The sequence below is a fragment of the Belonocnema kinseyi genome, chromosome 9 (assembly GCF_010883055.1).
Source record: "Belonocnema kinseyi isolate 2016_QV_RU_SX_M_011 chromosome 9, B_treatae_v1, whole genome shotgun sequence".
In the NCBI taxonomy this organism is placed as follows: Eukaryota; Metazoa; Arthropoda; class Insecta; order Hymenoptera; family Cynipidae; genus Belonocnema; species Belonocnema kinseyi.
Genome location: NC_046665.1, coordinates 87,112,244 through 87,121,504, shown reverse-complemented (window position 1 = coordinate 87,121,504; position 9,261 = coordinate 87,112,244). Strand labels below are relative to the sequence as shown.

General features: G+C 31.3%; 1 protein-coding gene across 5 annotated transcripts in view; it reads right to left on the bottom strand.

Annotated features, from left to right (window-relative positions):
• LOC117179404 (stress-activated protein kinase JNK) overlaps nucleotides 1–9,261 on the bottom strand; it is a 473,020-nt gene that overhangs the window by 157,719 nt on the left and 306,040 nt on the right. For all 5 annotated transcript variants that reach the window (XM_033371160.1, XM_033371161.1, XM_033371162.1 and 2 more), the window contains one exon: nucleotides 841–877. The gene's annotated coding sequence lies outside the window, so the exon portion shown is untranslated. The remainder of the gene's footprint in view (nucleotides 1–840; nucleotides 878–9,261) is intronic.

Genomic DNA, 9,261 nt, shown 5'->3' with positions numbered 1-9,261 from the left:
GAGCTCCAAGGAGATTATGTTGAAAAATAAAAAAAAATTTACCAAAAAAAAATTGTTTTTATACTTCATTCTAAGGACTTATTGAACTACCCTCGTAAATGAATTTCTGACCAAGTAGTTGAATTTTTAATTAAAAAGGATAAATTTAAAATTAAAACTATGAAGTTTAATATCAGTTTTTCTGAACATTTCTGAACCAAAAAACTAATTTCCGACAAAGTCGTTCAATTTTATACCAGAGATGAATACTTAAAGAAAAATATAATATTTGATACTTCAAACAAAAAATATCTTTTACTTATAAATCGAAAACAGTTGAATTCATAAAAAAATGCCTATTTAACAAAAAAAATTTATTTTTAACCTGATAGTAGTAGTAGAACACCTATTTTTTATATAGGATAGGATAAGAAAAAATTCGAAAAATAAAAGAGAAGATTTAGCATAAGTGTGTGAGTTTGTGATGTCTAACATAATTAAAAAGTGTGGGAAATGACCCATTTTTCAGTCACCCTCATACGCGGTGAAATTTTCTGTCGCGCAGCTTTAACTCCACTTCACGCATAAACCCTACCCAACATCAAAGTATATATTTACTTGGAAAACATGCTACATCTTCAGGCCTCTTTCTTCTCCCGGGTCGTCATAAACCCCGGTGTATAAATCGACATAGCCTATGAAAAAGTCTTTATCGCTGGCTTTCGCAAATTTACGAATTCCTATTTTTCACGAAAATGTCCTTTGTAAGGTAATACAAATATAAATTATGTGTCGCAATTTATGCAGAGAATGTCGTAGAGATGTTATTGATAAAATAAAAAAAAGAAGGTTTGGACTTACCACGACAATTCTCCTTATTCCGCAGTACCCTTAATCGCTGAAACAAAGAAAAAAATGGTCTTATTAAAAGTTGTAAGAGTATCGATCGAAGAGTCAGAAAAGTTGATTGACTTTACATTAGCGAACAATTTATTCTAAAGGTTATATCAAGATTCAGAAAAAAAATAGTATATAGGCTAATGATACTTTACTAATGAACGTTGAAAATTGAACTACTTGGTCAAAAATTCTATTTCTTATGAAATAATACTAAAGCTTGTTAAAAAAGACTAAAATTCAAAGGACGTAAACTTTGGAATCTTATCTTTAATTTAAATCAATAAAACATTTAAAATATTTACGGGTTTCTAAGATATGGCCAAAAATGTGCATGCAGATCTGCGTCAAGTTTTATTCAACGATTACAGCTGCCGGCCAGCCTCACTGGTTCCGCGAACTGAAACACGCTTGGACATTTTTTGTCATATCCCGGAAACCACTCAAAATTTTTCAACTTTTAGTGTACACACCATTAAGCCATTTATCTTTCGGGGTAGGCGTGACTCACTCAGTGGGAAAAGGAGTAAAGTGTGGAAGGAATAGAAAACTTTCATATTGATCCAGAATTCTCGTGTCATTTATGTAAATAACACGTTCGATCCGCAACACTGCTACGACCCAGGTTGCTGATCAATCTCTCTAGCAATCACTCCAAGCGAAGAACCTCACGAAGTCGTTATGTAAGGTTCCCCACTTGGGTCCATTAGTGGCCAAGGTCTTTTGTTTCAGGCGTCGTTCACTCTACTGACACTCTTTTTATGAACTATTTGCCGCCATACTTTCCTGTCCTGACATACTTCTCTAGCTTCTTTTATGTCCATGCACTTTCTTCATGCAGGCTCTCGTGTTTCTGTGACTTCTTATGTCTCATTTTAACCATTCTTTCCGCGGTCTACCTCTGGACACGCAGCCATTTACTTTACCTTGATACACTTGTTTCGTTAGTCGTTCATTTGGCACTCTCTCAACATGCCTGAACCATCTTAACCAATTTCTTTTCCATATGTCTACTAGCGTCTCTTCTGCACCACATTCTTTTAGAATTATCTCGTTACGTACTTTGTCCATCATAATTTTACCGCATATTATGCGCATGAATTTCATGACAATCGCGTTAATTTTACTCTTATCTTTTTTTGATGGGTCCATGTCTCGCTACCGTATAGTACAGTCGGTGCAAATATAGAATTATGTATTGCCATTTTAGCTTTATTTGATATATTTTTGCTTCTGATAAGGGGACCTGCTCTACCAATAATCTTCTTACCTTCGTTTATGCGTCTATCTAATTCCTAATCTATCTTCCCGTCCCTAGTAAATAAGTTACCAAGGTATACGAACTTATCAACTTGTTGAATTGCTTAAATTGAAGCTAATATTTCAAAAATTATGTGGTATAAATTTTGGATGTTTGCTACAAATTTCCTGGGTCTGGTTACGAGATGAAGTCGAGGTAAGAAATTGAAGAAATCTTTGCTTCTTTAAAAAATTTATCACGAAGAGACTCTTCAAGCAGTGAAAAATATCTCCATTAGGGATAATTCGATGCGGAATTCCATTAGCTTTTCAACCATTTAAAAAAAGTTTCTCGCTTCTTTTTTGAAAGAGTAATTAGAAAAGGGAAAAATATAAATAAGAGGTCTGCAAGAAGAAGAGTGAAAAATATTCAGGAGGAATGGAGAACTAAGAGGAGGTTGGAGCAAGGAAAAAAGGAGAAAAGAACTAGAATGAATCGTTTCATTAATCCGAGTCATAAGCGACTTCCGAGGCTTTCAGAGAGCTTTAGGAAAGACAAAAGCTCCACATTCCTTTCTTGTTCCTGAATTTCAGACTGACATTCTTTATACATTATAACCTCTTAGAAATAAGCCCTATGAATTCTTATTTCTTAATAGAAGCTTTTGCTAAAGTGGACAATATGCCGCTGCAAAGTAAACAAATGTCTTAATTTAGTTGAATATTTCCTTTCAAAATACGGAGATGAAAGCTTTTCAAGGAAAAGCTTCAATTAAATTCATAACAGTCTGGCATTACCTTATTAAAATTTATTTTTTTAAACTATATATAAACTATAAAAAATATACAATATAAAATATATAAACTATAAAATTAAACTATATATTTTTATAAACTATATAATTTTCAACCAAGAAGACGAATTTTCAACGTTTTACATGATTTTTCAAGAAAATATTTGAATTTTTAACTGAAACTGATAAATTTTTCACTAACACTGCAACAGTGTAAATTTTTAACACAAAATAATTTTCAACCAAAAAGACGAACTTTCTACAAAACAGTTGAATTTTTAAACCAAAAATATGAATTTTGAAAAAAAGAATTAATTTTCAACAAAGTAGTTGAAGACTCAACCACAACTGATTAATTGAAAACCAAATGGCTTGACCCTCAATCAAAAAATATGACAACTCTACTAAAATCGATGAATTTTTAAGCAAAAAAAAAAAGAATTTATTATAAAACAAATAAAAATAGGAATATATTAATTTTCTACCCAAAAACATATCATTTTTCAACAATAAAGTTAATTTAAAATCAAAAGTTTTAATTCACAACTAAACATATGAATATAAAACCAATCATTTAATAGTACCCTTTTGAACTAGAAATAAATAATTTTCATTTAAAAAAACATGACTTTTCTACCAAAGATGAATCTTCAGTCCCAGGGTTCACGGCGCAGTAGGAGCTCAAAAAAGGAAAAAAAACATGGGGAAGTTTAAACATTTATTTTTACATGCACAAAAGAAGCAACAATATTTTTATAAGAGAAGTGATGTTTTTTTAATAATACTATTTACGGCGATATAAAGAAAAAAAAGAAACTTGTTAAATAATTCATTTTTATATTTGTTAAATTATTGCTTTAATCAAGAAACTTTTCTGTTTTAAAAATACGATCATTAATAATTAAATCGTTATACTCATGAGAATAAGATTGATCTTTTATCCTTACTATAATTAACCCTTAGGGGAAGGGAAAATGATTTATGATATTTCAGCGTTATAGTTTGCTAAACCCATATTTTTTGATGCGCTGAGTACGAAAAAAATAGTGAAAGAAATCCTAAACACCCTTGCACCTTGAAAATCACCACCTCAGGCTCATTTTTTTATATCTTAACGTTATGGTTGGTATACCCATGTTTTTTGAGGAGCTTAGTAAGAAAAAAATAATGCAAAAAATCCTGAATGCAGACGTAACCTTGAAAATCGAGATTTCAAGGTCAAGTGGTACATTTATTTATTTATTTATTTATTGCTATTTTAGCGTCAAAGTTGGTACATGCATGTTTTTATGTGCCTAGTACTAAAAAAATAGTGGCAACAATCTTGACATCATTCTTGACCTCAGAATGACGATCTTTTTCCTACCAAAAGTGCAATGAACTCTAACTACATCCATGAAGATGTACAATAGCTTCTTCAGTTCATGTTATCTAAAATGAAGGTGAACGATGATGCCTACACATTATAGCCTTATTGCCTGAGAGCGAAATGCCAAACGAAATGCCAAACCAAAAGTAGGAAACGAATCGTTCCAGATTCATTGGATGAGAGTTCTTCTAGTGGTGATGCAATTGATGATTATTTGATCAATGAAACTTATTGCATTACTCGAAGCAAACGAAGTGATAAGCGTTTAGAAGTCGATGAATCTGCGTCTGTGGATGAATCTAATGGATCTACATCTTCTGACGAACCTGATCTACTTGAGTCATCTCATGAAGCTAGTGAAACAGAGTCACTCGATGAATCCGATCTCCCTCTTGGAATACGTCTCGAAAATACCTTAAAAGACCTCAAGTGGACGGAAAATGGTGTTTTCAATCCTATCATACATCCCTTCATTGATGAAAATCATGGTGCCAAGCCTAATGCTGGATTAGATGATAAAAGTTCCCCTGATGAAATTTTCAAGACATTTTGTGATGAAGAGTTCATGGATATGATCTGTGCGCCAACGAATATTTTCGTACTGAGCGCATCTAGATAAATGTATAAACCGAGTTTTTAGTGCAAAAAAAATTTTTTGACCTTGCAATGACGATTATCAAGGTCAAAAAGTCTCCAGGATGTTTCTCACTATTTTCCTCTTATTCAACGCACCAAATTTTGCCCGAAAACATCAAATAGTCAGTGTGCATTGGGTGGTCGATATTTCGACTACCCCCGCCCTTTGAAAGTTAATACTTTGACCTTTTACAGTTATATTTGTGTTACACCATACTAATATAATATATTGAAAAAATTTTTTTTTTTGGAGTCAAAGCGCAGAGGAATAGGGAAATGACTGTGGACCCTACAACAGCGAAAATAGGGGCATTGTCTGTTCGATCGCGGTCTACCTATTTACTATTCGCTACCCAACTTCCCCTCACGCAGCCGAGGGACCAACAGGCTTCTCCTTCCGCCAGCCCTAGCCAGCGGCAGTACTTTTTACTTAATAAGGAATATAATATGAAACAAAAGATTGGTCAAATTATGCAGTTCATAATTTTTAAATATTAAAACCGAAGTCTAGGATTTTGGTTAATTTCAACGATCTGCTGCTTGCCTTAATAAGTTGAAAACTATAATGAAGACACCGTTAGAAATTGATATCTTAATTTTATAAAACATGTTTGAAAATTTTATGTTTCTTATTTCAGACAAGCAGAAAAATACAAAATAATCAGTCCTTATGTGGCCCAAAAAATATTTCACACAAAGGCAAAATTGTAGTATCGGTAAAAAACAGGGTCTGAATTTTTCTACATTTATTTATAAATTAAGATAGAAACTGTTAACAGCGTATTTATTATATTATTTTATTCCACATTAACTACAAAGGACCCCCTCTGGCAAGGGTAGTAGGCGGCAACAGTCTGAGGTCCCTCAGCTGCGTGAGGGGAAGTTGGGTACTGGGAGTAGGCCAAGTAGGTAGACGCCGGTCAAAATGGGCATTGCCCAAGAATAGACATAAAAAATAGATGTTACAGATAAGAGGAAAGGTTTGGATGAAATCTTGACAGGATCATAAATTGATATGCCTTCGATAAGACTTGCGGTTATTTTCTGGAATGAAGCCAAAGCGAACTACACATTTCGAACTTTTTTGGCGTACGACGCGACGATTCAAAAAACTTCAAAGGGGGAAGCCGCGTAGATTCGACGGCAGTATAAAATTATTACAAGCCGCCAAAGTTCGTGTAGTGGCGAGCCTTTGGGGATTTGGTAGCACGCGTTGGCGCCCCTTGAATATTTATGTGCTGTCAGTAAATCTCATGAGCAGCTAAGTGTGTATCCGGGTGAGCTTATGTCTACATACATCCTTTTACTTTTTCCCTTTTCTTTACCCTTTTAAATATGCAAGTACTGAGCTCTGGCGCAAAGGTGTCCGACGTTTTCCCGATAATTGATCTTTCTTTAATCAAAACAACCTGTCGGCAAATGTTTTACAACCGTGCATAAAAATACTAATCAAGTTCTATATCGTTTTTTTGTATAGATTTCGATTTCATTTTACAGCATTTTTTAGTGGCAAGGATTGCAGAAGTCCAGTAGTTCTAAGTTATAGGTAAATTTATAGGGAATTCAATTTGATTATTACAAACTGTTTATATCATATCGGTATCTCGTGATTATAAAACAAAAGTTCCCTCTAACAGTAGCGCCTTGACAGCAAATCCCCGAGATAGTATATATCTGAAGTTGGATAAAAACCTTGCAAACAAATGAGAACTATAATTATCCGCCGGCAGATAATTTTTATTAGAAGACGGATAAAATTAACCGTCACCAAATAATTGTAGTTTTCAATTTTTGAAGCTTTTTTGTCCAACTTAAGATAAATAATATCTCGGGAATTGTCTGTATTTCCTTAAGAAACTTTTCTAGTAATTTTTCTGTGTAAACATTTTTTTTTGCTTGCCTAAAAAATATTTTGGATCCTTCAGCAAATTTTAGAGATAAAATAATTATGAAAAAAATCAGGAAGTTTAATGATTAAAAAATAGATAAAAAAAGAATGGAAAAATGTGGAAGTTTCAATTTAAACCTACTTTTTTCTGATTTTCTTTCCCTAGAGACCTAGACGTTCAAATTTGGTTCTAATATATTTTTATCCGTTTTATATTGATTTAAAATGTTTTTAAAGTCAGCTAAAAATTATGATAAGCAGTGAAAAACAGAAATTCAACAATTATTATTGAAAAAAGTAAAAAAATTATGATAATAATTTGTTTAAATGAGAAGTTTGCTATAATAAAAACCAAGCTACATAATAATGAACACCAAATTAATTGTATTTTATTAGAGGATCCTAATATATGTTTTTTGTTTTCAAAACTTTCGCTTCTATAGCCATAACTAACATCATTTTCTCTGATAGGCCGTTCTGCGTATTTTATTACACAGTTTAGGCGTATTAAAAATCAATCAATTAAAATGCAAACTTAATAGAACCAGTATGAAAAACCAAAAATTTCTGATTGAAAAGTCTACTGTTATATTTTTCGTTGAGAACTTATCTGTTTTATTTCACAATTTTATTATCTGGTTGAAAATTTAATTATTTCGTACAAAATGCAACTTTTTGTAAACATCTCATCTCTTTGGCTTGAACATTAAACAATTTGGTTAAACTTTGTTTACTTTCTTGGAGCAAAATAATTTTTTATTGTTTAAAAATCGACTATATTGTTAAAAGTTCATTTTTTGGAAGAATTTAAATGTTTTTATTATTTTAATTAAAATATTTTTGGTTAAAATATCAACTTTAAGTTTTTTGTTGAACATTAATCTATTTTTTACAAATTGAACAACTTTGTTAAAAATTTGTTTGAAAAATAAAAGTTTTTTAATTGGGCTATTTGGTGGAAAATACACCTTTTTTGGTTGAAAATAAACTTTTTTTAGAACTTCAATAGTGTTTGGTAAAAGATTCGGATTTTAGATTAAAAAATTCAACAATTGGGTTAACATTTTGTTTTTAATAAAAATTCCTTCGTTAAAAGTTCAACTCTTCTGTTGAAAATTCGTCTTTGCATGTTAAAAATGCATTCTGTTGATAACAAATTCAACTATTTTATTGAAAATTAAGTTTTTTTTTTGCAAAATCTTAATTTCTGCGGCGGAAAGATCACTTTTTTTAAAGCAAATTTGATTTTTGTTAAAAACTCAACACTTTTTTTATAGAAAATTCATCTTTCTGGTTTAAAAATTCATCGAGTTGGTTTGAATTTTTTTAAAACTTCACGAACAAAATCTTTCTGGTTGGATAATAAACTATGTTGTTAAATATTCATCTTTTCTGGAAGAATTTAACTTTTTCAAATTCAAAATTAATACATTTTTCTTCCGAAAAAATTTTTTGTTTGCTTGAAAATGTAATTATTTTATTGGAAATTCAAAAATGTTGTTAGAAAGTCATCCTTTTTTGATGAAAAATTCAACTGTTTTCGTAGTAAATTAAAATGCTTGGTTAAAAATGAACTCTTTTGGCTGAAAATATTGTATTTCCTATAGAACATTCAAATGTATTGTAGAAGATTTATTTTGTCATAATTATTCAAGAATATTCTTGAAATTTTTCATCTTTCTCGATTGAAAAGTTTTTTTTGGACCAAAATTCAACTAATTTGTTGAAAAATCTTCTTCTGGTTAAAATTTAATCTTTTTTTTTTTGAAAAACGCAATTTTTTGGTTGAAAATTACCTCAACTCAACTGTTTGTTTAAAAATGAAATTTCTGTTATTTTCGGTTGAAAATTCGTCTGTTTGGTATAAAACTAAACAAGTTTGTTAAAATTTTTTTCTTTCTTAACTAAAAAAGCTATTTTTGACGAAAACTCATCCATTTAAACAAAATTAAAATACTTTTTGTTTAAATATATAAAATATAAATTTTGAAGACACATCCATTACATCAGTTTGAAATAAATCTCTTTTCTTGTTAAAAATTCAACTATTTTGTTGAAGAATCGTCTTTTTCGTATAAAATTTCATCTCATTTGGTAGAAATATAATAATTTTGGATAAAATTTTAATTATTGGGGATTGAGTAAAAAAGGGACACACTGTGATCCCTGTAGTGGGTATATTTTATAAAGGAAGGAAGAGTTGAATATGTAAAGTAACCTTATAGTAAAAGTCTCGAGGATTCGGATGTAACAAGGGAGGAAAATTTCAGCGCATATCTTTATTTACGGCGGGACACAAAGAGTTCATGCCGCCATAGACTCTCGGGGGCGGTACGCATACGACTGTGTCATTAGGCATAAATTAAATTCCTGTCGCGTTGCTACCGCGACTCTCTGTCGCGACTTAGCGAGAACGCCAAAACCTTGCGGTTTCGGGCATGGTTCGAGTTTCGACCGTA